Below are 27637 nucleotides of genomic sequence, written 5' to 3'. Positions count from 1 at the left end.
ATGAAAGCACTTTTTCCAGTCATGGATTTCCTGGCATGAACAAATCCACTTATAACTCATTTAGTTGAAGGTCAAAGAGTTACACTTTCATCAATAATGAAAGGTCAGCTCTGGCTACTATTTGAGTCTAGTGGAAAGATGATCAAGATGAATTAAGTTCAGTCCTTCTCTACCATCAGGAAGGTGACTGCATAGTAAAATCTCAATAGTATTGAATTTTTCAAGAGAGGTTTTTTTCTTCTTTTTTTTTTCTTTCTTTTTTCCCCCGTTAATATACTTTTTATATTGCTAGAAGAAAAATAGGCATTTTTTTTTCTTGCCAAGACAATTTAAGTGGTATACAATTAAAGACAGCATAATTATTACTTTGCACTGATTGCAAGAAGATTACAGAGGACATTTAAACAATAAACGAGTCCTAGTAATAAAAATATTTGCTGATAGCTTTGATGAATGCAATGATGATGATGAGAGTTCCTGCCCTTTAAGAGCTTTATGTTGTTCGTCTCAAGCCATTCAAATAGATTAAAGTTCTCCTCATGCACTATTAGATAGTTGTTGCTCGAATACAATCGATTTTAATTGTTCAGAGATAGATAATATATAATAGATAATAAGAGATAGATGAGGTGTCATGGTTAAGCTATGCGTTATTGTGGTTATGATCACATTCCAGATATAGAGGTTTATACAGGATCAATTTAGCAACTAAAATTAGTATTTGGACTTTAAGAGGTACAGCCTGGAGCAAAAGTTCTCTTTAATGTGTATATTATACTTTTGTAATAGTTACCATATATCCTTGCCGTACAAATCAGACCATTGTCAAGGTACTGTATACTGAGTTAGCCAAGACACTTAACCACTAGAGGTTAGATATAGCGATTCATTCAGCTGCTGTTTACTGAGGTCATTTCAATTATTAACATCCTGCATTCATCTTGAATTCATGATCAAACTCATCAATCCTTAAACCCGTAATAATTCAACATGCTGCACATTGATCGTTTCCTAATGGACAGTGTGGGAAAAGGTCTGTTAACTGCTTGAAATGTTCTAAAATGGTTTCAAGGACACTTTTTTTTAAAGTCAAGACAATCTACTTCTCAACACAAGGCTTTTTTCTCTATGTTAGCCCATTTTCTTGACCATCAGGGGGGCTATACATTTTCAGCAGCATCATGAGTCATATTATGGAAATCAGCGGTTGATTCGCTTTAAAAGTTTTCAGCCATTAATCATTCAATCATTACTGCAGCAATGATTTCATTATTTCCATCATTACTAGAGTGCCGACTCCTTTTACTGATAGACACCATACTGGCTCTAGAAGAGGCTTGTGCAGCAGCTCAGAGCTGTTTAATGTGTTTGTGGGAAGAGCGAGTGCTTGAGTTCTGGTGTGGGACATGGTCATTAGACATCTGCTCAATAGCACTAACCAGCTATTGACATCCAGTATGCTGAGATTGAGACAATGAAGGGGTTAGGCATCAGTAATACTTCTATAATACTTCTATACAATTCTGTTTTGTGAAGGAGTCAACTATACTGTTAGTGTTGTATCTGCCATGTACCCCCTACAGCAACATGTTGTTTTAGTGTATAACATCCCTCTTTTATTATCACAAGTGTTTAATGTTATTAAAAATAAAAGTGTCAGTAGGTGTTATACCAGCTTGTTACTTTTTGTTTGTTTGCCATCCAGTGGAAGTCTGTGCTTTGTTACAAATTGCTTGGTTTCCCTGGCTAAATCAGAACTGTGGCTACCCAGCTAACAAAAAAGGTCCCCAGGACGTCACTTAAATGGCCTCTATGAACGTCCCCTGAATGTCTATGTGTAGGGTCCCCTTGACGTCCTACGGATGTCGAAGGGGACATTCACAGGATGTCCAGCGGCCATTCGGGAAGCTTAGGGGACTTTCCCTGAAATGAACACATTCAGTAATGTTATGCTTTACGTTACCACTCTGATGTCCTCAGAACGTCTGTCAGCGAACGTTATATACCAGACCAAATGCGGACCTAAGTGGACGTTTGCGACGTCCGGGGGACGTCCCCTGTTTGCTGTCCCCTGTTGTCCTGTGCATTGGCCAATGAAAAAGCAAGTGCATTGTTTTAACAATGGTTTCAATCTTTTTTACATAAGAGATGCATAAATGTTCAAAACTTAGTATATGTTTTATTGGGGACAATCCAAAGAAATATAATCCAAGTCTGTAGCAGGGCTTAAAACACAGGCAGGCAAAGTTAAACATGGAACAACCATAACTAGAAATGGAAAAGGTCTAACAGGCAAGGGTATAAACTAGGAACAGGTAGAGCTTAGAAACCGTGAAAAAAAACAAGGCTTGGACTTTACAAAGCAAAAGCAAGGCTAAGATACATTTTCAAACTAATCAATGACTAACACAGAACAGGTGAACACATTCAGGCATTAAACCAATGGAACAACAGGGGCAGGGGCAGGACTTTAGCAGAAATCAAAACAAACACAACTACATTGCATTCATTGCCATGGGAAAGATGGAAACAAGGAAGCTGTGACACTGGTGCATCCTAAAACATCATGTATTAAATCTTTCAGCCTTGAGCAAAACTCAGTAAACAATAAACAGATGCTTTATAATACAAAACTCATGCAAGTTTCACAATGGTTGAATATGAAGGTTGTTTGTTTCCCCATCTGGTGCCAACTCTTCCAGGCTCCAGATGCATTGTGACCTCCTCTGAACACTTCTGATTGTGTAATGAGCTGCTAATTACAAACAGCAGCAACTCTGTTTAGTCCAACTGCTAATATTACTCTGGCAGGGAGAACTGTACCAGTCCAGTCCAGCAGCACCACATACAAAACTACTACAATTCTTCATCAGAACACACAGTGCAAGCCAGTGGCCTAGCCAGGAGTTATTTTCTATTATACAGAAGCTAGTTCTGGTCCACTAATTTGATTGGTCAAGCAACGTTCCAAGGGTGCCTATATTTCCTGTTCACTGTGTGTATCATTCCACTCGTCTGTGTTTGCCACGTAAAATTCCACTTCCTAGTTTGCAACGGTTATACCCAAAAGCAAGAAAATTGCATTTAAAATTTTAAATACAAGCAACTCGTCTCTGCTTAAAAGCTAATTTGAGTAGGCTTATGTCTGTTTTGTCTATGTTTATTTCTTTGTGGTGCCATGTGATGGCCTGTCATCCCATCCAGAGTAAATTCTCCCTGTATCCCTCCCTTGCACCCTGTATTCCTAGGATTGACTCCGGATCCTGTGAGCCTGACCAGGATAAAATGTTTACTGAAGACGGATGAATAAATGAATGTCTGTTTTGTAGTTGTCCAATCAAGGTGTGACATTCACTGTGTGAGGAAATCATAACTAGCAAGCAGTGATTATGCAGCTAGATTTCTTTTTGCAGTCTGACTGTGTTTACCACTGTGATTGTTAAACTGGCTCCTTATACAACATGATCTTTGCAGGATAATAAAAAACAAATAAAAAAAAACATTTCCACTTGATGTTGGTTAAAATTATTTATGATTTATTAGAGTTGAGGTGTCAAAACTGTAAGAAAAAGTGCATTTTGGCTAAAACCAAAATTGTAGTCTTTTGGCTGTTTAAATTTAGCCATAGCAGTATCCGATGGGCTTGGCAAACTGCCACACATTTGTTTTGTTGTGTGAACACGTTTTCCGTTTTTGGATTTGTAGCTATGTTTGGAGCTGTATGATGATCTTTCACTCAAAAACAGATGAGCCTCAGTTTGTCTCTGTGGACTTCATCAATAATAGTTCACCAAAGCTGCAGATTTTCCACTTGGTGAAGGACAATATTCATATTGTACCTGGTGTAATGTGGCATCACTAATGCAGCCTGAAACCAGATGGTGTGTAGCTGGACAGGGGACAACATTGCAGAGGGGCCAAATAGGCTGATAGGCCTTTTATAAGTTCTTACCAATTGTAATTGATGTGAGTTTTAGGCTTTGCTAGATTATGTGAGATTTTTATTTGTTTATTTATTTATTTATTTATTTATTTATTAACCAGGTAATAACCCTTAAACATGTTTAAAACCTTTTAACTGCATCATTGTACTCAGGTTATTATTTAACAACCCCCTGTCACAGTGTAGACAAATGCAATTAAAGTTGAACATTTTTATTAAAGAGCAGGCAGACAAAGACAAAAAGTTAATCGATATCAGGAACAGAAAAAAGGCAAAGGTCAGTTGATGGGGCTGGGACAGGTTTGCCAGGGTGAAGCGGCAGGGCTGGGACAGGCTCCCTGGGGTCAGGTGGTGAGGCTGGGGCAGGCTCCCCGGAGTCAGAAGGTGGAGCTAGGACAGGCTGGCTGGGGTCAGGTGGCAGGACTGGGACAGGATCACCAAGGTCAGGTGGCAGTGCTGGGGTAGGCTTGCCTGGGTCATGAGGCAGGTACAAGGCTTTAGAGGTCGCTCCATCGGCCTCTACCATGAGCAGTTCTTGGGAGGCTGCCTCATCAGCCTCAGGCATAAGCAGGTCTTGGGAGGCCACGCCGTCGGTCTTAGACAGGAACAGAACTTGGGAGGCTGCACCGTTGGTCTCACACATGGGCTGGACTTAAGAGGCCGCCTTGTCTGCCTGAGGTATGAGCAAAACATGGCAGGATGCTCTGCATATGAAGCCACCCTCTGGCTGGAGCTGGAGGGAGCTCTGCAGCAGAGGCCACCCCATTGGCCTCTGGCTGGAGCTTGGGTGAGGAGGCTACCCTGACGGCCTCTGGACGGAGGTCTGCAGGTGAGTCCGTGCTGTTGGCCTCTGGATAAATCTTGGGTGAGGTGGGGCCCTATCTGCATGAGGAGGCCGCCCTGTCAATGTCAGTAGTGAGCTCAGCAGAGGAGTATGCCCCATCACCCTCTGGCTGGAGCTTAGCAGGGGATGTCGCTTTCCTCTTTGTCCTCCCCAAAAAAAAATTCAAACGTTGAAGTTAAAGTCGCTCTCCCCATAAATCACTCAGTAGACTAATGAATCCTGCCATGCTTCCAAGGCCCATGGTTCCCATGGTGCTCAGAAGCTCCGTTCAAGAACGGGGGCAACAAGAACATGATCCACTGCTTCTCTTCAGGCTTAGGGTTCAACAGGCTATGAAAATATAATTGGCTTTGAAACAGAAATGCTCTCAGCTTGTCTTCAGTGCCATCAAAGAGGGATGGGGGATACATGAAAGTCCACTGGGGAAAATGGACTGAGCTGGGATGGTGCACCTGGTGTTTTATCCATCTATGATGAAGATGAAGTATTCTGTCATGTAATGGTGGCGTAGACAGATCCAATTGCAGTTATGATTTTTTTTTTTTTTTTATCAAAGAGCAAGCAGACAAATCCAGAAAGTGAATCAGTATCAGGAACAATAAACAGCCAGAGGCCAGGCGATCTACAAACTGCAATATCGGGGTAATCCAAAAACATGAACCAGGAAACAGATCTAAATTGAGAATCGGAGAATCACAACATAGAACAGAACATTCGGTACAAAGACTCCACAGTTTAAATACATAAACTTAATGAAGGGCAAACCAAGAACAGGTGAAGGGAGAACATGCGTGGAGACAAGACATGAATAAAAACAAAATGCATGTTGCAAAGTAAATAAAGACATGACAACACAGAAGTGCATGCCGCAAAGCTGTGGCCTCCGTATACTTTTGGCCATATAGTGTATGTTAAGCTTTATGTATGTAAGTATATGTATGTTAAGATGGTATATACAAACTGATTCATTACATGACGTTTTCACATGCATACACACATTTGAAATGTGATGTGTTAATGAAAAAAAAAAACTTGTTCTTCAAACTGGATCTTTTTAAAGGTTATTTCCAATGTCTATTTCCCCCTTCTCCTTAGAGAGCTTTCACTCTGAGCACAGTAGATGCTGTAATTTTTATCAGAGGAAAATGATAATAAGTGATGCGATAAATCAGGAGCATATCGCTGACCTACCTACTGTGCTGGACCATACTCAGCATTTGTCTTTTTGAACTAGTGAACTTGTAGCAGACCAGACCAATTCCAATTGTGATGTCTGTTCTGCAGCATTTACTGATTCTATGGGGATTATCTTTGGAATATTCAAAGGAACTAGCTAGAACTGTGAGCTGCTAAATACAGGTGTGGCCGATGTAAATGTGCTAGTAGGGCTAAGCTACCTTGTCTGATATAAATACATCAATATAAGATTTCATTTTGGATCAGATTATTTGCTGTTAACAAATAGGATCATTTTGTGGTTTTGTGGAACTAAGCGCAACAGCACCACCAACAGTCATAAGAACAATACAGAGAATCGTATGGGACTGATTTCATTCTAGTCTCAGTATGTACAATATGTGCACATGTGATTTTTTTTCCCCTTTTTTATTGGAATTACTAAGTTTAGCCAGAGACAATCATATTTTAGTACTCCAAAAAAATAACCTCTCTCTCTCTCTCTCTCTCTCTCTCTCTCTCTCTCTCTCTCTCTCCCTCTCTCTCTCTCTCTCTCTCTCTCTCTCTCTCTCTCTCTCTCCCTCCCTCCCTCCCTCCCTCCCTCTCTCTCTCTGTGAAGTGTAAAATGAGCTTCATTACGGTGTCCGCTAAAAACTCTTCTGTCTGTTAAATTGCTTCTTACATCTCCATTTATCCTGCTGGAATCAGACCATGTGCCGATTTGATTTTAGAGTGACGTCTGATGGCTCTGAAGCCGTGTCGTCCTGCACGTCGACACGAAGCCTCTACAACATGTGCAATTTACAGTTATCCTTTAAAACACACTTCATTCTCTTTAAAGTCATTGACGTGTCTGAGGTTCAGCAGGAGTTTCTTTATTCGCTGTGAACCCAGGCTTTGAAATGGGTTACCAATTACCATCATTCATAACAGCATGCAGACAGAAAGCACTTTAGCGCCTTAGCCGAACCACACAACTTTTCTTATTGCAGCTGGATGACAGGAGCTGAAGCTCGGCGTTGTCTGTGGTTGTGGCAGCTCGCACTCTTCAATCTCATTTGTGCTTAGCGAGGCTGATGAACACCTGCTGCTTTTTCCGAGATTAAACATCATAAACATTTGTCTGGAGTCTGTTGCAGCTGGCACTTCCACGTCTGAGTAAAGCGACCCATTCACTTTGACTTCTACACATCTAAATCCAGGACTGCAAATAAAATCTATTTACCTGTTTACCTTACAGACCTCACAGCTAATGACATTAACATGTCTGTTCTGCTCTTCTGATCTTTCCATTTCCTAACTGGTGTAGTTTAAGGAGGGCAGGCAGGTCAGTGAGCTCTATGTACATATCTCTCAGACACACTGTGATTACAACAGCAGCTCACAGATCTGTAGTGTGGCTCAGGGGCAGGAGAATTACACCCATGATTCCATAAACTGAAGGATGGACCTGATAAGAAACAGCAGGAATGGAAGAAAGGAGGACAAACAGGACAGGAGGACAACAGCTCACCTCAGACCTGGCACTGAAGTGGTAACTGCATTTATTTACTACTATTTAACTGATAATGCAATGAAAACTAAATGCACATGGCTGATAACATCTAACTGCATTGACCTAAAACCTCCTGCTGCATATTGCATCATGGGAGAAAATATACATGTGCTGAGTTAATAAACGTGTGGGTTAGGGGGCTTTCACACATGGCATTTTGCATGAAAATTTGGTAATGAGAAAGCTGTAATGTGGACCGCAAAGTGCACAGCAGTCCCAAACCCAAACCTACCTGTAGGAGGTCGTCTGAGTTTGGTTGCACTGGAACGGTGCTGCAATTCCCGTGAATGTGAATGTAACTCGTACTTGGGTCCACAATTTTCAGAAAGTAAAGTAACCTGCGCATGTGTTGTAGTCGATGACAATACCATTCATTTCCACAGCACACTTGTCCACTGCTGTGCATAATATCCATCCATCTATCTATCTAGATATGTATCTTCTACCTTACTCCTACTTACTCCTTTTCAGGGTCACAGGGAACCTGGAGCCTATCCCAGGGAGCATCAGGCACAAGGCGGGGTACACCCTGGACAGGGTGCCAGTCCATCGCAGGGCACAATCACACACCCATTCATACACCCATTCATACACTATGGACATGCCAATCAGCCTACCATGCATGTCTTTAGACTGGGGGAGGAAACCGGAGTACCCGGAGGAAACCCCCGCAGCACAGGGAGAACATGCAAACCACGCACACACAGGGCCACGGCGGGACTCAAACCCCAGACCCTGGAAGTGTGAGGCGAACGTGCTAACCACTAAGCCACCATGCGCCCCGCGTAACATCTGCTGCACATAATAGCACCGAAATAATAAATAAGCAAAAGATTATGGTGAATCGTATTTATGATGAACACAATTGCACTAGGGTTCGATAGAATCAAGCAAATCTGAAACCAGCCCAACACTGCTGGAGGCGCCGGGAACAATCCCACTCGGATTTGGACCACAGCGAACGTGCCCACTGTGAAAACCACCTTAAAGGGCATTCTATTTTCTGCTCTGACTCAGTGTGACTCACACACCTGAGTATGATCGGTAATATGCTTCGAAATCATTTTAAAGAACAGAGCTTCAGACCACGTTTTGTACTTTGATTAAACAAGTATAAAGGCAGTGACATTTAGTGAATGGAATGAGGCTCATTCTGGGAAGTTGTTGGTGAGTGTTTATGAGGGAGATAATAATAATAATAATAAAAAATAGCAACAAGGTGCTTTAGCGAGCTTCAAAGTATCAGCAGATTTCAGTATGATTTATGTAAGTAATAAAATATGACCAGGTGTGCTGTTATAGGTACATAATCAGTGATGGGGTGGTGTTACGCAGCCCAAAACAATGTTTTTTTTTTTTTTTTTTCATAAAACAGCACATCCCAAAGTGCTCTATTCCTTTCGTACCACAGCAATATGTTGATTGCAATTTTTATTTATTAAATAATGCCATGACATACATATCAATTTATAGCCAGATTAATATTGTGGAATGCCTATGAAATAAGTTAGTTCCTGTTTTCACTAACTTTATAGCAGCTATAAACAGCTGTTCCATCTCCCTCTCGGTCTCGCTTTTTCTTTTTTCTTGATGTTAATAAGACAGAAAAATCAGCTTGTAAGGTTACTAATAATCCTCAAAACACAACATATTGAAGACTTTTCTATGTCCGAAAACTTATAGATAAAACTTTAGCTCTGACAGCTACAAAGCGCTGACACTGGAGACTCCTTCCATACGAGCTAAAGAAACATCACCATATCAACAATAATATATATATATATATATATATATATATATATATATATATATATATATATATATATATATATATATATATATATATATATATATATATATATATGTGTGTGTTTTTCATTTGCATGCAGGGACTGCCATACGAGTTTTTGTGTAACTTGCTATTACGGAAACGATAATGTATTAGAATCAGCACATTAATATAAACCTGGGATTTGTAGCTACAATACGGAGCTTCTGCTATAGAAAATTAATCAACCCCTTCTGACCAATCAGAATCAAGAATTCATCAGCACTGTGCCATTATTTTCTATACTTATTACGTTAAAATAGCTATAAACAAGCATTAGTAAATGTCACACAGACACAGAGGTTAATGCATGGTTGCTATTTTTTCCCTGGTGACTATTTTATGTCAGTGCAGAAAGTTTGATTAGGTTCAGTGTGAAATCAGCTAATTAGGTTCATTGGCAACAGGTCAGTAACATGATTGGGTATAAAATATTATAAAAGATTAACCTTAGAGAGGCAGAGTCTCTCAGAAGTAAAGATGGGATGGAAGCAGATGTTGCTTTAAAACCTGTATATACCTTTCAGCATTGATGATGCCTTTCCGGATGTGCAAGCTGCCCATTCCTTAGGCACTAATGCACACCCATACCATCAGAGATGCAGGCTTTTAAACTGAGCGCTGATAAAAAGCCGGATGGTCCCTCTCCTCTTTAGTCCTCTTTAGTTTAGAGGACACGGGGTCCATGGTTTCCAAAAAGAATTTCAAATTTCGATTCGTCTGACCACAGAACAGTTTTCCTCTTTGCTTCGGTCCATTTTAAATGAGCTTTGGCCCATAGTAGATGGCGGTGTTTCTGGATCATGTTCACATATGCCTTTTCTTTGCATGATCGAGCTTTAACCAGCATTTGTGGATGGCACGGCGAACTGTGTTCACAGACAATGAGTTCTGGAGGTGTTTCTGAGCCCATGCAGTGATTTCTATTACAGAATCAGGCCTGTTTTTAATGCAGTGCCGCCTGAGGGACGAAGATCACGGCATGCGATATTGATTTTCACCCTCGTCCCTTACGCACAGAGATTTCTCCAGATTCTCGGAATCTTTTGATGATATTATGTCCTGTAGATGATGAGATATTCATAGTCTTTGCAATTTTACGTTAATGGACATTATTCTGAAATTATTCCACAAATTGTAGATGTAATTTTTCACAGATTAGTGAAACTCTGCCCATTTTTAATTCTGAGAAACTCTGCCTCTAAAAGATCCTCTTTTTAAACCCACTCATCTTACTGACCTGTTCCCAATTAACCTCCAGCTTTTTCTTTTTTACTACCACTTACATTTCCAGCCTTTTGTTGCCCCGTCCCATCTTTTTTGAGACATGTTGAGGCCATCAAATGAAAAAAATTACCTTATTTTTTTCTTAAAATGATACATTTTACTCAGTTTAAACAATTGATGTGTTTTCTATGTTCTATTGTGAATAACATATGGGTTTATGAGATTTGAAAATCATTGAATTCTGTTTTTATTTACATTTTACACAGCATCACAACTTTTTTTGGAATTAGGGTTGTAATATATTATATTATATTATATTATATTATATTATATTATATTATATTATTCAGACTGTAAATACATACTAAATTATCTTAGCAATATACATTAGTTTTACTTGGTTTTATCTGGTAGTTGATTTAATAAATATTTATTAATTTTTTACTGCAATGTTTATTTAAAGTAATGTACATTGTTCAATGTACATTCGTTCATTCATTCATTCATTCATTCGTTCATTCATTCATTCATTCATTCATTCATTCATTCTGTCAGTCATCTTCAGAAACCACATTATTTTAGTCAGGGTTGCAGTGGGTTCAGACTACACACACCCTAGATGTGATGCCTGATCATTGCAGTGCCCCATGCACATCATCAATAACCTGACTTATAGTTCATGCAAACACCTCAAGCACAATAGAGTCAACCAACTGAGACCAATACGAATGAATGTCGGTAATCCATTTAACAATCCATTCAATAGAAAAATAACAGCTATGCAAACCTTTGTGTCTGATTACCTTAACTATGAGAAGCAGCAAGTGTGTTCTATACAGGTGTGTTTGAGATGCGCTTCTGGCATGATAAAACAGTCCTGTAAGAAAACGCAGCTCTTTGTACAAGTTTTAATCTATTTTAAAATAAATGTCGTTGGATGGGTATCACACTAACATCCCGTGGCAGATGTAGGACTCGGATTGAACCCAGAAAAAGGTATCGGTGTTTAATATTCAACAGGAATTCGACAAGGATGCAGAACTTGCACATGGTGTGTGTGAAAAGCCAGAATAAAGTCCGACTGGTGAGAATCTTTGTATGTAAACAGAGGCATTCTTTCACACTTAAGGGCAAATTCGAGAAGCCAATTCACCTACTGGCATGTATTTTGGAGGTGGGAGTATACCAGAGAACGATAAACACGGATGTTTATGAGCACTGAACTAATTTTCAAAATGTGGATGCTCACTAATGGATTATTAGAGTAACAGCATGGGGAGTAGTTCAGCCTCTGGTTTATACAGATGGCATTCTCTCTCTGCTCTCAGCACAGATAGTGTTAAACTAGAAGGGATAATGCTAATTAATTAAAACACAGCAGATTTATTTCACAGTTAGGGGTTACTGCAGCAGGGTAGATGAAAGTGTCAGTCAATTTAATTCATGATATACAGCGACATATAGCCTAGTATCACAAACCCTGCAGGAGAAGTGTCATTGTGCACGCACGCACATGATTATGTCATGCTGAAATGTATGAAATCTGAGTTGCAAGTGTCTTCTTTTAACTAGCTGATATTAAGGATAGCATTTCTAATTACATGTGTATTTATTTCTCCACCATGTAGACATGCATTCACATGTTGGGGCAATTTAGCTCCATATTTTTGGTGCAGTAAAAATAATTTTCCTCAGATTTATTCCCTCTTGCATCATGTATCATTTTAACATTGGCATCAATTACCTTTTCATTTATTCATTCTTATTGTAAAGCTTGCTCAGTAGATCACAATGTGCTATCTCTCTCTTTCACACACACCCCCACAGCGACTAGGCATTAAATGCGATACAATATACAATATACTGTATGTAATCGGTTTCCATGCACATAACAGATCTGAAAACATTATAAGAGAGATGAGTCTCCACACCGAAAAACAAAATATACCACAAAGTATGTGACTTGATAAATCTTTGAAACTCAGTCATGTTAATGGCTTGATTCATTGAATGAGGTTCATTCACAGAAAATTAGACCTCCAAACTGCACTTCTGCTTCAGTCCTTCAGTGATGAGCTTGCATTACATTATTTTAATTGGCCACCAAAGCCCATAATCTAACAAATCGACTGCAATAAACTAGCTATTGAAGAGGCAAATTAACATTTTAATTACAGTGGTTTGCTTGTGAACTCATAGACTGTAAGGATTTTAGATTGTTCTAGCCAAAAAAAATTTAATCACTAGCGTAATCCAAGTATCACAATATGAAAACTAATGTAATCGGATTATTTTTTGGATTGCTTCAAGGTCGTATAAAGGTGAATAAAGTTAAAAACAAAAACGATCTAAAATGTTTTATTTAGAGCTTATTTTAGAGCTTAAAACATGTTCAATGCTTGTATTTGTTTTAAATAAATAAACAAACAAATAAATAAATAAAAGGTCACTGTCCCTGATGCGGGTAACATTACATCACAAAAGCTAGGGTGTTACTATGAATGCAGACTTTAATACACTGAACAAGACACACTATTAGCATCATATATGTATATATATATACATATTTAATAGATTTCACTCTGCCCACGTTTGTATCAGATGCCACGAGTGTACCTTCTATCATCATTTACACATTTGATAGACCATGTAATACGAAGCAATGCAATAACCTGAAATTAAAAAAAGACCTTAAATGACCATGGGCATTGTTTCAACTCAGGACAGCTGGCATTTGCTGCTACTGTCAAGCAACGGTTTGATGCCATACACAACAGCGCTTCACCTTCGTGCCTTCGCTGAGAGTAGGCTAACGGTAGGGAGGCAGGAATTTGGCCAGTAGTTGTTGCACCCCTTTTCTAATGAACCACTTGATGTTTAAGAAGGTGGGAATTACAGAGAAGGGTTAAAGCAATGCAAATATGTGCACACATGTTGCAGTATTAGACCATAAGCACATCATAACGAAACTAAAGACGACTCCCGGACATTTTCTCAAATTTACATATCCCGGCGGGACACTTTTTTAAGGTCCGTCCTTTTATGGTCACTCTAACAAAAGCATTTCATAAAACAATTTTTGTTAATTTCTACCAAATTGTAGAACGTGAGTCACCACTGGCGATAGCGAACCATAACTATAATCAAGCAGCTGTACTATGTCAAAAGATTCATTTCTTTCATTTGAAATAAAAAAAAAAACTGTAATCCTGATAGTATTCCCATTTTTTTAGAAAATATACCTGTAATCTGATTACTTTGTTCTTTGCCGTAACTGTAACGGATTACAGCTACCAGTTTTATGTATCTTGATTACACAATGCCGTTACATGTATTCCGTTACTCCCCAAACCTGCGCGCAAGTAGTTAAGATCAGTTCAGTTAGAGGTTGCCACAATAGGAAAAGCATCCAAGATAGTGTTTTTTACTCGCAATTAAATCACTGCCTTTAAACACAAGCACTTGTTTATAATCTGGGTAGAAATCAGGGATAGAAAATGTGGACTGACAAAGTAAATTTCTTCACTGTCACCTGCAATCTGATGCTTAATGACTTTGGTTGATGTTATACGTGTATGACGGAGTTTCACTGAACACACAATGCCAACATATACTACTTACAGGTTCTGTGCCCTACATTCAGGAAAAAAAAAATGGAACAAATTGTAAATAAAAAAATTAAAAAAAGAATTTAAAAGCAGCTTGAAGGAAACTTCTCATTCTGAGTGGCAGAAGGAAAATCATATGGGAGCTTGCGAGTTCACATCCCAAAGATGCCATGTGGAAGAGGGGAGTTAGAGCGTTCCTCCAAGTGTGCTCAGATGTGCTGGACACGGCATGAGCAGCAGCTCAAAAAGATTCAGCGGCTTCATGTATCTTGGAGGAATCGCATGCGAGTCTTTGCAGTCCATGGTTGTTAACTGTCATCTGAAAGGGGAAAGCTGGTTGGAGAGTGGGAATTGGCAAATGACAAAATCATAAGAAAATGGAGGAGAAAAAAAAAGGAGTTCAGAAAAGAAACATATGTGCAGCAGAAAAAGTATGTATGAAGACAAATATATTGGGCACTTTCATAGTTTTTCACTACCATTTAGAAATTTAGATTTAGAAAGCCACACTGATTGGTCCGGTATTTCATTTATAACAAGTGCGTTTTTGTGTGATAACCCAGCGAAAACATGCATTTTAACAGTGTTGTAATGAATATGCCCCGCTCCAGGTTTAACTCAATTCCCCAATTTTTTATTTTATTTTTTATAAGCAGTATGGTAGTAATGTAACATTATTTATGTGTTCATAAATGATATATTAACACAAAATATACAGTAACGCAGCTTAAAGATCACTTTTTTGTTCACAAAATTCACTGGAGTTGTTGTGTAGTTTGCTTTCCCAACACAGTCTTACATAAATGCAGAAGTTAACGTGTGCAAAAGTACCGGAGAGAAAAAAAGGATGATTGTCTGGAAGTGACTTTCTAGTCAAATGGTCTTTATCACCACAACTCCTTTGTAGCTACTGTATTAGCTGTGCCTTCCTGTCATGTATCAGGGAAGGGAACTCTGGACTTCAGTTCCCAGCAGCCATTGCACAATACTCATCAGTCATATGACCACCTGCACCTGAATTCACTTCCTGGTTAACGAGCACTCCTTTATATAGCCACTGTTTGCACTGCTTACTTGTCTTACATTAATCTTTCTATGCCTTGTCTCTGTAGCCATGTTTTGGTTCCTTTGTACGTGTTTAGTCCTTGCCACAGTCTTTTGGCTCGTGTTATAGTGTTTTCTGTATGTTGTGTGTTGCTTTATTAAAACCCTATATTCTGCACCTGCATCCGTACTCAACTTCGTATCGTGGCATGGAGTGTACAAATAAAACATCAAAATAACACCAAATGAGATATATATATACTGTAGTTAAATCAGATTCAGTATACTCAGAGAAAATCTTATTACATAGAAAATGCTGATTGCACCTCAAAAGCGTCTTACTGTGTTCAGATTCTCCTCATTAGCCCTCTGTCTATCCTGAAGTCTTTTTCTATTAGAGCAACTCACTTAGCTTGGAGGTGACCAGCATCTGGGATCCGGGTGCTTAAAGTGCAGCTCTGTAATCATTACAATGTATTTTATTGCTCTCTATTATCAGTCCTCGATTCCAAATGCCCTTTTAGCACAAAGACAGCTGGTGTATGGAACACTCAGGGCCAATAACGAACTTAAGTGCTTTCTAAGATAGTTAGACAGATTGTATGGAAAGTTTTTTTGCACACAGAGAACTCTCACTTTTTTTCTCTCTAAAAACTCAAAGTTTTTAGAATTGTTTAATTTCATGGTCATATTTGCTTGCTTCATGGCAATGTGTTTTTTTTTTTTGTTTTTTTTTTGTACTTTTGGGAAATACATTAGGGTACCCTTTCAGCATACAGTTTTTGAGTGAACTAAAAAGACAACCAGAATTCTAAAAACTTTCCCGCCTCTCTATTTGCAAAAAAAAAGAAGAGAGATTTAAATAGAAATGGTGTCAGCTTCCTAGTTACTGTATTTATAGTTGTGCAGGTAGAGTGTACAGTGGGGGAAATAAGTATTGGATGTGTCAACATTTTTTTCAGTAAATAAATTAATGAGGCTATTCACATGAAATTTTCCCCACATATCAGTATTAATTTTATTACACATAACTTTATTTATGGACGTTAATGTTGTGAATTCTTTATATTTCTGGATTTCTTGAGTTAATACTGAGGTCTGGTGAAATATGTGAATAACCTCATTGGAAATATGTTTACTGAAATAAACATATGTTTCCCCTACTGTATGTATTTCAGGCTGGACACATCAGTCAGCTATAGCTGAAGTTTAAGAAAATAGTCAAATCATGAATATTTTATACACTTTCTAGTCTTCCTTTATATGTATTTATATATCTGTGGTCTGATGGATGAGCAACAAGAGAAAGCAATTCTTTACCCAAGTAAAAGTGCAACTATTCGTCTAAATAAATTATCTAGTAAAAGTTGAAATACAGCTTCAGAAAACTAGAAATGTATAAACTTTTTCCTTTTCTAAAAATGAGTAAAAATAAATCGCAATAGAAATAACATGCACAAAATATATCTGCTTCAAATCACACTGATTTTAGTTACTGATGGAAAATTAGTGACCTTTAGCCCCTAGCCTGTATTAAGGAAAAAACAGGCAGAAGGTCCACGATGAATATAGACAGAATAACAGCAGCTGAGTGATATCATGACATGCCAAGAGCACAGAAAAGGCATGGTGTCCCACTATAAACACTATATAATACAAGATTCATGCTATTAGCATAAGACAGTTTCAAAGCATTGATTTAAACTTTAACATATGTGACAGAGAGAATATCCCATAATACCCATCACTGCAATCTTTCTCCTGTTACATACACTTCATATTCATCATGGCAGCTTGTATTGTGACAGCCAATTCTTAGCATTAAGCTAGTTTATATCATGAGAGTTATCAGCATGCTGGCTACCATTTGAGAGATAAGAAATAAAGGGATTTTTATTTAGCCATACATGCAGGTTGATCATGAGATACGCCAAGAAAGCCAGTCACTGTTTACCCAGAATGCGCATTTCTCTGCCTTGATGATCGTTTTGGTTTTCAGGAGTCTCTGAAGGACTTTCATGTCAGGGATAGTGTGTTTTTGAGGGGGTCAGATCATATAAAGATGTTATTGATGTAGGCAATGGCAAACATACCAATAAAAGGAACGCTGAGGTGGCATTGACTAGACCATATAGCATGACTATCTATTCTTAACTTCCACTCACCACCCTTACAAATTCTGATAAGATTGTAGGTACTCTCACGGCTGAGTAGTTGGGACAGAACTAATGGCGAACCAGTTTATCTAGATGAATGAGGTATTCTGACGAAATACTGCTACCTCAGGATAATTCTGCATTCTGCATTGAGGGTGGCGGCATTGAGCGTGTGCTTAATCCATCCAATTCCATCAGCCACTGTGCAGAATATGAAACTCGCTGGACTTAGTTGCCCCCGTTTTAATGTGACTAAGCATTATCCCACGTCTTAGCCTTCAGATGGGTGGTTAAACATACTCTGGAAGAGATTGATGAAACTATACCATCACTTCAGTTGAGCAAGACAGTTCTAATTCAGTGAACTTCTCTGAAAGAAGCGAGGGCTGTGCCGCTCTTCTTAGCAGACTGAATGTCTTGTGCCAAGAAGTATAATAAGCATTGTAGATTGAAACGTTGACACTTGGTTGGATCCCTGTTGTACTTGTTGGGTTGGACGGTAAGGAATCAAGCGTGTTGAGCCGGTGTTGCCATTCGCCCATGAAATGCCCTTTATATAGCTTGTTGAAACCCCTTTCATTCATGTTAGAGGCAATCTTTTTCAGGTATGATGGACAGGCAAATGCAAGCGCATGTATCACTGCACTGATTTTCCAACTCATAATAAAAACTTGCAATCACACTTTTTAGTATTTATTTCCTGCTTGAATACTTCCAGATCTAATTTACATAATGATCTGATTAATTGAATTTGGGTGTGTTAAGGTAGGAAGATTAAACTGTGCGATCCATCGACACATCAGCAGCTGAGAAATGCTGTTTCCTATTTATTTAGGACACCATCTTGTTTTTCTCAGGGGAGATGGAGACATAATAAAACAATGGCTCCATAACTCTCTTATTTGTGATTTAACTTGTACTGTTACAATAAAACACTGACTATTCACAGATGTTTCGAGACCGAGTGAAGTGTGTTGAAAAATAATTTTTTGAATCTGGTGGCCTGTTAGCTTATTCCAGAGTCTCTATCAGATACTGATTTGTAAACTAGTCATGTGTTTAGTCTGGCCTCCTGTGTGTTTGACTGTTATTGATGAATTATATAAGATGTTTGTTTTTTTGGTAGCCAATAACTGTGTAATATGAGTTATAAAGTACCTCAATTTGTTCACTGAAGAGGTTAAAATCGATTTCTGACTCTTTTAGCCATTTCTACCTATTGTGGTTTAATCACTGAGGCATATCTGAAAATGGGATTACTCTAGTCACCGCAAGCAAAATGTGTACAATCCTATAAAGGCTTGTTTTGAAGATGCATGGGTACACATGATAACGTTTCTTTTTATGTATTGATCATAGTTTGAAGAATTGCTATTTCAGATTCTTCTATATATAAAGTTGAGGTACAAAGATTTACATAAACCTAGGCTAAAGACAAGAAAGCTTTTCACAAGTTTCATATTACCATACATTTCTTTTGGCAAGTTGATTAGGGCGTCTACTTTGTTCACACCAGAGGTCATTTTAAAACAACGAATTAGAGACATGTTTATTTCAGCTCTGTTTCTCTATAACAGAATTCCAGTGTGTCAAAGTTCACATACACCAACTTGACTGTCTCTTTGAACAGTCTGGAAGATTCCAGAAATTGATGTAATGACTTTTAGAAGCTTCCGATTGGCAAACGATCATAATTAGGAGTTAATTAGGAACTGTATCCACAAGGCTGGTTCCTCCTTAGGAGCTTGAATTTCCATACAGCTGAAGGTACCAAGAGCATTTGTACAAACACTTGTATGCAAATATAAAAGTCTTGGGATTACACAGACGCTGCATCATTCAGGAAAGATGCACAAATTAACTCCAAGGGACAAACAAGCCCTCATCTGAAAGTTTCAACTGGAACACAAAATAACAAGAAAGGAACTGGTGAAGGAGTTAAAGGCATCAGGCACCAAAGTATTGTAACTACTCACCCCTGAGAGGTACTGGTTACAATTAGTCTGGACTCTAAAAGTGTGAGGCTTTTAATCCAAAGAACAGTGTGAAACATGGAGAATGCAGCATGATGTTGTCTGGCTGTTTTGCTGGAAAAACAGCTGGTGCACTTCAGACAATATATAACATCACATGAAAGGAGGATTATCTAGAAATACTGGGGAAAAAAAACTCAAGAAATCAGCCAGAAATTTAAAATTTTCCTTACAACAGAAAAGTGATATTTCACTTGTAACAAATTGCTTTAAAGACCGGTGTGAGATGAAAGGAGGCCCACAAACCTGACTTAGTTACACCAGTTCTGTCAGGACCCACATTTGACCCACTGAAAATCTGACATATATGTAAATAAACTGGCATAAATGTCACTATGCTATTTTTAAAAAAATGTTTTTTAATTAACCTCTCTGTGAGTTAGGAGATCTATGGAAGCAGGAAATATGTGAGTTTGAATGTCTTTAGCATAGGTGTATGTAAACGTTTTGCCTTAACTATATTGAAAGGAAAATGAAGGTAAAAACAATAGTCAGAAAGAAAAAAAGGACATTTTGAAAATGATATTTAGGCAGCAGGCTGAGCACACTAAAAGCTGAATGATTGCGGTGTCATAAATTAATCTTTGTGAAAAAACAACATGCTGACATTACTGATATAATCTGTTCATTACTCTTAATCCCAGTATCTACTTTGCAATGTAGACGCAACATTGGAAATCCAATACCTGCCTTCACCATCACGGCTTACCACTGGTGTCTGGTGTCAAAAAATGATTTGATTTATTAAGATTATCCTATTACACTGGGAAATGGCACCACAACAAAATCAATGTAACCTTCTCAGTGTTCCTAATTTGTAAAACAGGAAAGATAGCAGACAAAATGGCATCCATGTCATATATGGAGTGCTGTAATGAAATGATTAATGGTGAAGACAGAATGATAATAAAGATAGCTCTGAATGAAGCAATCACCCCTAACCATCTTGCACCAAACTATGAGCAAAGGCATTATGCAGGATTTCTAGATTGTCGAAACAAACAAAAAAAAAGTTTAGGGAAATATTTTTTATGTTCCAAAACCCAACAAGCTTGATAATATAAGTAGATAAGTAAGGTCACTGTATGATAAAATGAAAGAAAAATTTCCCCAGAGGCTAGATGCCCAGGGGTGTTCATGGGTTAGACCATATAAAACTTTTAATAAAATCAAGTAAACATTATACTGAAAGACAGTATAGGGGTTATGCATGCTGAAGCATTTATTCCCAGTCATGGTTGTGATGAATCCAAAGCGTATCCTGGAAATCCTGGGCTCAAGGCAGGGATACACTTTGGATTGGGATGCCAGTTCGCTTCAGTGGTGGCTTAGTGTTTAGGTCTCTGAACGAATGATCAGAACTTCATGGGTCTGAATCACAGTACCGCCATGCTGCTCAGCTCAATTGTAAGTCATTTTGGACAAAAGCATCTGCCAAGTAAGTAAACGTACACACACATTTGCAAGCCTATTCACACAACAAGTAATATTTATAGTACAGAATCCACTTTCCAGCAGAGAGGTTGGAGGATACTGGAGAACCCCGATGAAACCTACATGGACACAGAGAGAACATTTAAAACTCTACACTTGAACTCAAACCAAGGATCCTGGATACTACCCACTGTGCCACCCTTCCACCTTGGTGCAGAACATTTTGCTCTAGTAAGCAATTCTGCTACAGGCTTATATCCTGTAAATCAAAGATGACAGTATTGAGAACAAAGTATTATAGTAGATGTGAAGGTAGTTAGGAAGTCGTCACTTATGCTGCTTACGACAAACTGCATTTTATTTGTTATATGCCTGGAACAATGAGAAGAACCTCGGTTTTGTCTGAATTAACCTGGGGAAACATGTGGGCCAATAAAACATTATTACAGTCGTTGTTATTGGACAGATAATTTACATAATGTAATAACCCAGATGACAAACCCTCTTTGTGTATCATGACCTGGTCTTGGTGAAGAGGCTTGTGTCCTTGTGTGAACCTCAGGGTTATGTCATCAAGAAGTTAGGGCCATGCTTGATGAACAGATCTAGGTACTAAGTGTAAGACTAAGTGTAAGACTATGTGTACCCTGTCCAGATTAGGGTTACTGGGACCCACTTCTGGAGCTAGGCTTGATGGTGCTTTCTTCAGGAAGCATCTTGTGACTGGGCCACCCATATAAATCAGTCAGGCTCAACGGTGACCTGCAAGATGAAGTGTGATAGGTCAGTCAGTGCCAAGCATATGATATACAGTCTTAGATTAACTAGTCCTTGGCAAACACATGATTACCCATAGTAATAGCATCTAGAGAAGTAGAAGGAAAACCCAGTTAAGTATAGTCCATGGTAATAAAATGGACTTACTTGCAATTAAAATGGAGTTACTGTATGCTGTATATGATGTCAAATGCTACAGTGATATCAAGTTAGATTGAAACATAAAATTCTCTAATATCTATTCTAATATCATTTCTGACTATGCAAAGGTCAGCCTCTGTATTATGGCCTTGTCGGTAGCTTAAAATCCCTAACATTTTGGAGAGTGAAGTAAATAAAGTTGGCAAATATTCACACACAGATATTCACGGTCAGATTTCTTCAGAAGAGACTACACAAAATCACTGTTGGCAGCTAGTTGCAATTGTAAACAGGAGGGCTCACTATTAGCAATTTGGCACTAAATTGAAAGGCCTGAAGAAGTTGGAAACCGAAATCGGTTCTTTAATGTTGTCAAAATGGTCTCTGAAAACATCACACATGCTTCACTGAAATGCTTGAGTAAATAGTTAGGATCTTACAACAGCTTAAGAGGTTTAGCATGAAAAGTAAGGGTCCTATGGGGAGTATTTGGCTGCCTGATGAATTGTCTTGTATTGGCAAAGCATGTGTTAAGGAAGGCTTTGTGCCATAATGTGCATAGCTCAAGGGAATAGCTTTATTTGTTTTCTATTTTCCTCAGAGAATTATTTTATTTCATTGAACATTAACAGATGCTACTAATTAATGTACCACTTAATTAATCATCACTACAGAAATACTTGATGTTGACAAATATTATCAATTGATTTTAATAATAATAATAATAATAATAATAATTACAATAATAATTAAAAAAAAACCCACTAGCAATAGAAAATGTGTAATTTTCTATACACATTAGGTCTTGCAATATTACTAGAAAAGACATAAAAATCAAAATAGACCAGAGAAAGAGGATTAGAGGAGAGGGCTGTACATGTTGGATCAGTAGGATGTTCTTTATAACCAGCTTAGACACATACACAGTAAACTGATTTAAGGGTCACCTCAGGATCAAGGTTGGAGAGACAAAGTGATTAGTCATTTTCTTCAAATGGAATTAGGATTCAATTTAATCAGCTGCATTCGGACTAAAATGCATTAGCTTTTTGTCTTGGAGAACATCAGAAAACTTTCTTCGATCATTTCACACATAGATGAAGAAACTACAGAAACGACAAAGTGGGCTGGATATCACTTTACGCTCACTTACGTTTATGAATAATAAGTATCAACTGAGTTCATATTTAGTGCCAGGTTTTTGAGAACTGCTAAATTAAAAACTTTTCTTCACGCAGTATTTGTGCTTCTCCAGTATAGAGCGGTCACATCCAAATTCACTGCTAATCCAAGAGCCAACATGATTCCACGATTCAATCCAGTCCAGATATTAGCTCGCTCTCACTCACCTGCACATTGAGCTCACCTGTTTTCCATTAACCCTCATTTACCTCTGTGTATTTATACCAGTTCATTCAACAGCGATTTTTGTGAGGTTTTGCCATTCCGGCACACATTTTTCAGTGGTTCGGTCTCTGCTGGTTAATCCTGATTTTGACCTTTTGCTTCTGTCTTTCATTTTGATTTTGATAACCCAGCATTTCTGTGTTTGCCTGATGATAGACCACTGCCTGTTTTTTGACGATGAGATTGTCTACTGATTAGTATTGTTACTAAACAGCTAGCACCACTGTCTCTGCCTTGTATCGGAGGCCTTAAAGTCCGAGGTCTTGGGGTGGTATTATTATGGTATGGCGTTATGTAGTTGGCTGTCCTCAATGGCTTTATTACCTACACTAGCAACAAATGCCAGTCTCCATATTTAACATTGACTCAATGACATTACAGCCAATATTAAATGTCAATAATAAATGTTTCTATCATTTCATCTTATAAACTGGCAATGAAATGCCTCAGTGTTCACCTCTGTAAGTTGGGCAATTGGTGCTAACTATATGCAGGTGGTAAATGCTGACTGAATTTATGGCTGTGATTTAGTGTGCTGAGCAAAATGTGATGCCATTTAGCATTTGATTAGCATTCAGTTAGGGCTGTTGTCATGGTGAAGGAGAAAGAAGTTAATACGGAATGGAGGATCAGTCCATATCAAAGCAAAGCGGTTTAAAAGAGCATGGAAATGGCTCAACATTACTGCAGTTTGAAGTTCACAAAGCAATAGTGGGCATGCGAGCATGGCAATAAGGAATGTCAAGTATAATCATTCCTGGCATTTGAAAATTCATATTATTTAAAAGGTTTTTAGAGAGCACTTTAGAAGAAGACAGAATACCCAGAATAACTACATATATAAATAAATAAAACATAGTTATTTATATATATATATATATATATATATATATATATAAGTCCTGTTTATTAAACAATACATGTTTTATTTTATTTATTTATTTATTTTTATATATTTTTAAATTGTTTTATATACATTTATAGTAACATTTTGTATTCTGGAAAGTCCATGTAACAAACAACTTCTTGTTATCACTTACATTATAACAGTCATGGGCGCAAAGTGGCTTAGTACATTCGCCTCACACCTCCAGGGTTGTGGGTTCGATTCCCACCAAAGTGTCTGTAGTGTGTGAATGTGTATGTGATTGTGCCCTGTGCTCTCGGGTGTACCCTGCCTAATGCTCCCTGTTATAGGCTCCAGGTTCCCTGCAACCCTGTAAGATAAGCACTATAGAAAATGGAAGGATGGATATAACAGCCATTATAACCATGCCCCTCTTTTCTCTGTCTAGTAATGTTAATATGACAAAAAAAAGCAGCTTGTCATATTATCAAGAAACTGCAAAGGCCAAAGTTACAGCCTTAACATTGACCATTACATTTACGCCATTTGGCAGACCCCCTTATCCAAAGCAACTTACATTTATCTCCTTTATACAACAGAGCAGTTGAGGGTTAAGGGCCTTGCTCAAGGGCCCAGCAGTACTGGTATATGAGCTCATGACCATCTGAGCAGTCGTCCAACATCTTAACTACTGAGCTACCAGTGCCCTATTACAAAGCACTGACACTGGAGACTCCTTCCATAAATGTTAAATACATATCTCCTTACAGAAAACTTTATATCAACAATAGCAGTGTTTTAAAAAAAAAACTTTTTATGCGTAGTGTTCGCTGTGTAACAGCAACATACTAGAGCAAGTGCATTAATATAAACCTGTGATCTCCCTTACATTCAGAACTACTGAAAAACTGAGAATCAATTTAACATGGAATAGTTTGTACAAATTGGCCTCTTGACTCTACATTTAATTTTAGTGAAACCCCAGGTCTCATTTGTTGCCACTCAAAAAGACAGTCCTTAATTAAGGCAACTGAACACTCTTGAGACTCGCTAATTATTTCAGATTTACTTTATATTTAAAGATAACGTGTCTACAAAATGCCATGGCAAACATCTGCACAGCCAAGTTGTATACACATATAGGGCAAACGAGCTCTGATGAGACAGCAGAAGTCCTGCAGCACAATGGATTTTTTTTTAATGAGATGAAACACATGGACACAGCAAATGATTTTGCAGCTCTATAGGACAGAGACACTTCTGAAACCCAGACTTAATGAAGTCCCAGTGGATAGTCTAGGCCAAATATACACACTTTAAACAGAATAAACAGGACTTAGAACTTTGTCCTTGCTTTTAATAATTAATGTGTCCTTCTTTGGTCATACACTTTCTATTTATTTTCTTATGACAAGCATTCTATAAAATATGAAATAATGTGCATGTACTAATTCATCATCATGTGTGCATTGGTTAAATATTTATATATGCTTATTTGTGGACCTTAAAGTGGTACCGATTTTCTATAAGATTTCAATCAAACTCACCTGTCATGTTCAGACAGTGGCGTGACGAAGCCCGGCTTTTCTTGTTGTTTTGTTCAGTGTGGTGTAAGAAGATGTGAGGGATGTTAGAATTTGCCTTTAATAATAGAAGGAACGCGAGCACCACTGGAGAGGCAGGTTCATCATGTTTATTGTGCCAGCATGGCCAGCGATTGCTTTAGTGCCACAGCATCCACAACAACAAGCACACGCGCGCTGGTGGGTTAAGACCCAATCGCCTGTGGCCAGTGGGTGATAAATGCCTTGATCTGTCCCAGCTGGCAGCTCGTGTAGGGAAATATAAAAGAGCTGCATATAAATGAGGGAAGAGATGCTGAAAGCATTGTTGTGCATTTATATCACACAATATCGCTGCTCGCTCTGTCTGACCTCCAGCTTAACACTGATGTTCTGAATTCCAGCAAACTCACATTCACGCACATGCGCACACACACACACACAAACACACAGACACACACACAAAACCCTTCAAGCTTTTTCACTCTCTTCCTCACATTATAAATCACACTACACTTCTTGGACTTTTAAATCACTGAAATTATTATTAATAAGATTTTTTTTTTTCTATTGAAAAACATGAGGTCAACCTAAAATTAGTAAACACATTGTGGTTTAATGAATCAATCAAAGGCAGTAAAAAAATAAATAAATAAAAAAATCATCATGTGTCAAATAAACTTAAATGAATGATTCAATCAGAGTGCGAAGAAAGCATTTTAAAAAACCAAGCATTGACCAAAATAGAATACACTTTAAGAAACCATACATATATTTTACCAAAACAAACGAATGAGGATCGTGCTTAAACAACACGGAGACGAGACACAGACGGATGTGGATGATGAAGTGAGAACTCATTTCAAATAGGTTAAATTATAGATAAAGTGCTATGTTTGTTGTTGAGATGCATGCATAAAAAACATCTTTTACTTAAGCAGACTCTGTAGTCATCAGAAATAATATATATATATATATATATATATATATATATATATATATATATATATATATATATATATATATATATATATATATATATGTATATGTGTGTGTGCGTGTGTGTGTGTGTGAAAGGGAAGGGTTTTCCCAGGCTGCTGTACAAAGAAGGTTTTATAAAACAAGTTTGATGTGGTGTGTAACATAACCATAGAATGAACCGCAGGTCTTGGGTCAGGGGTGTTCTTAACAGAGACCCAATTTGCAGTTAAAAGGACACCTACATCCTATTGCTCTTTCTCTCAGTGACTCCTTATCAATGTTTTTTTTTTTTTTTTTTTTTTTTAAATATTTGTATCTCAGAGCAGCTCATTTATTCTTGTCTAAAGGTGCACAGGATTGAACGATCCATCACCGGCACTGCAACAGCTTTGCTTTCGTAACAAATTTCTCTTTTATGGCTCATTGGCAAGATACTTAATAAAAACTAGGACAAGAAAAACAGTTTATGGCCATGTTTAGGTTTCTCCCAAGAGAACACGGAATGGTGGAAAACATTTATTTATTACTCATCTATCAGGATCTGAGTGACCTGCTGTAATAAATCAAGCACAATTCAGAGAGAGATGAGGCTCTGAAATGCAACACTGAAATGGATTTAGAGAAAAACTGTCCCATGAGACATTGCAGTGTTAAATACCTGAACAATTACGGTATGTTTGTCACATGAATGAAGATAAATTTGTCACAAAATGTATTCTGACTTCTCCCTATGGTTATAGAAATACATTATTTTAACTATTCATCTTGTCTAATGATTCTTAAAGCAAACTGCAGATTGATAGATATTAGAGAGATTCTGATTTAAATCTGGTTTAAATAGGATTGTGCCCGGTTTAACAGTTATGCAGCTTATGGAAGGATATGAGAGGGTTTAGTAAACTGTGTGTTCAGCAGCATCCTAATTGTGCTTTTTAAATCTAAAATAAATCAAAACAATGACAGTGTTTTGTAGCTAGAACTGATATCATTTCATTTTACAGCTTACCATTACAGTTTATCATGCTAATGACTTGTCCTGGACTCATTAAATTTGCATCCTATCACATACTCTTT

At 37.9% G+C, this 27637-nt stretch overlaps 1 pseudogene; it reads left to right on the top strand.

The window, feature by feature from the left end:
• Positions 1-4634: 4634 nt before the first annotated feature.
• The window catches only part of LOC124626767 (gastrula zinc finger protein XlCGF7.1-like), an 84643-nt pseudogene continuing 61640 nt past the window's right edge, over positions 4635-27637 (top strand).

Source organism: Ictalurus punctatus, chromosome 3 (assembly GCF_001660625.3).
Source record: "Ictalurus punctatus breed USDA103 chromosome 3, Coco_2.0, whole genome shotgun sequence".
NCBI lineage: Eukaryota > Metazoa > Chordata > Actinopteri > Siluriformes > Ictaluridae > Ictalurus > Ictalurus punctatus.
Note: the sequence above shows the minus strand (reverse complement) of the source record. Positions and strands in the feature narration are given on the sequence as shown.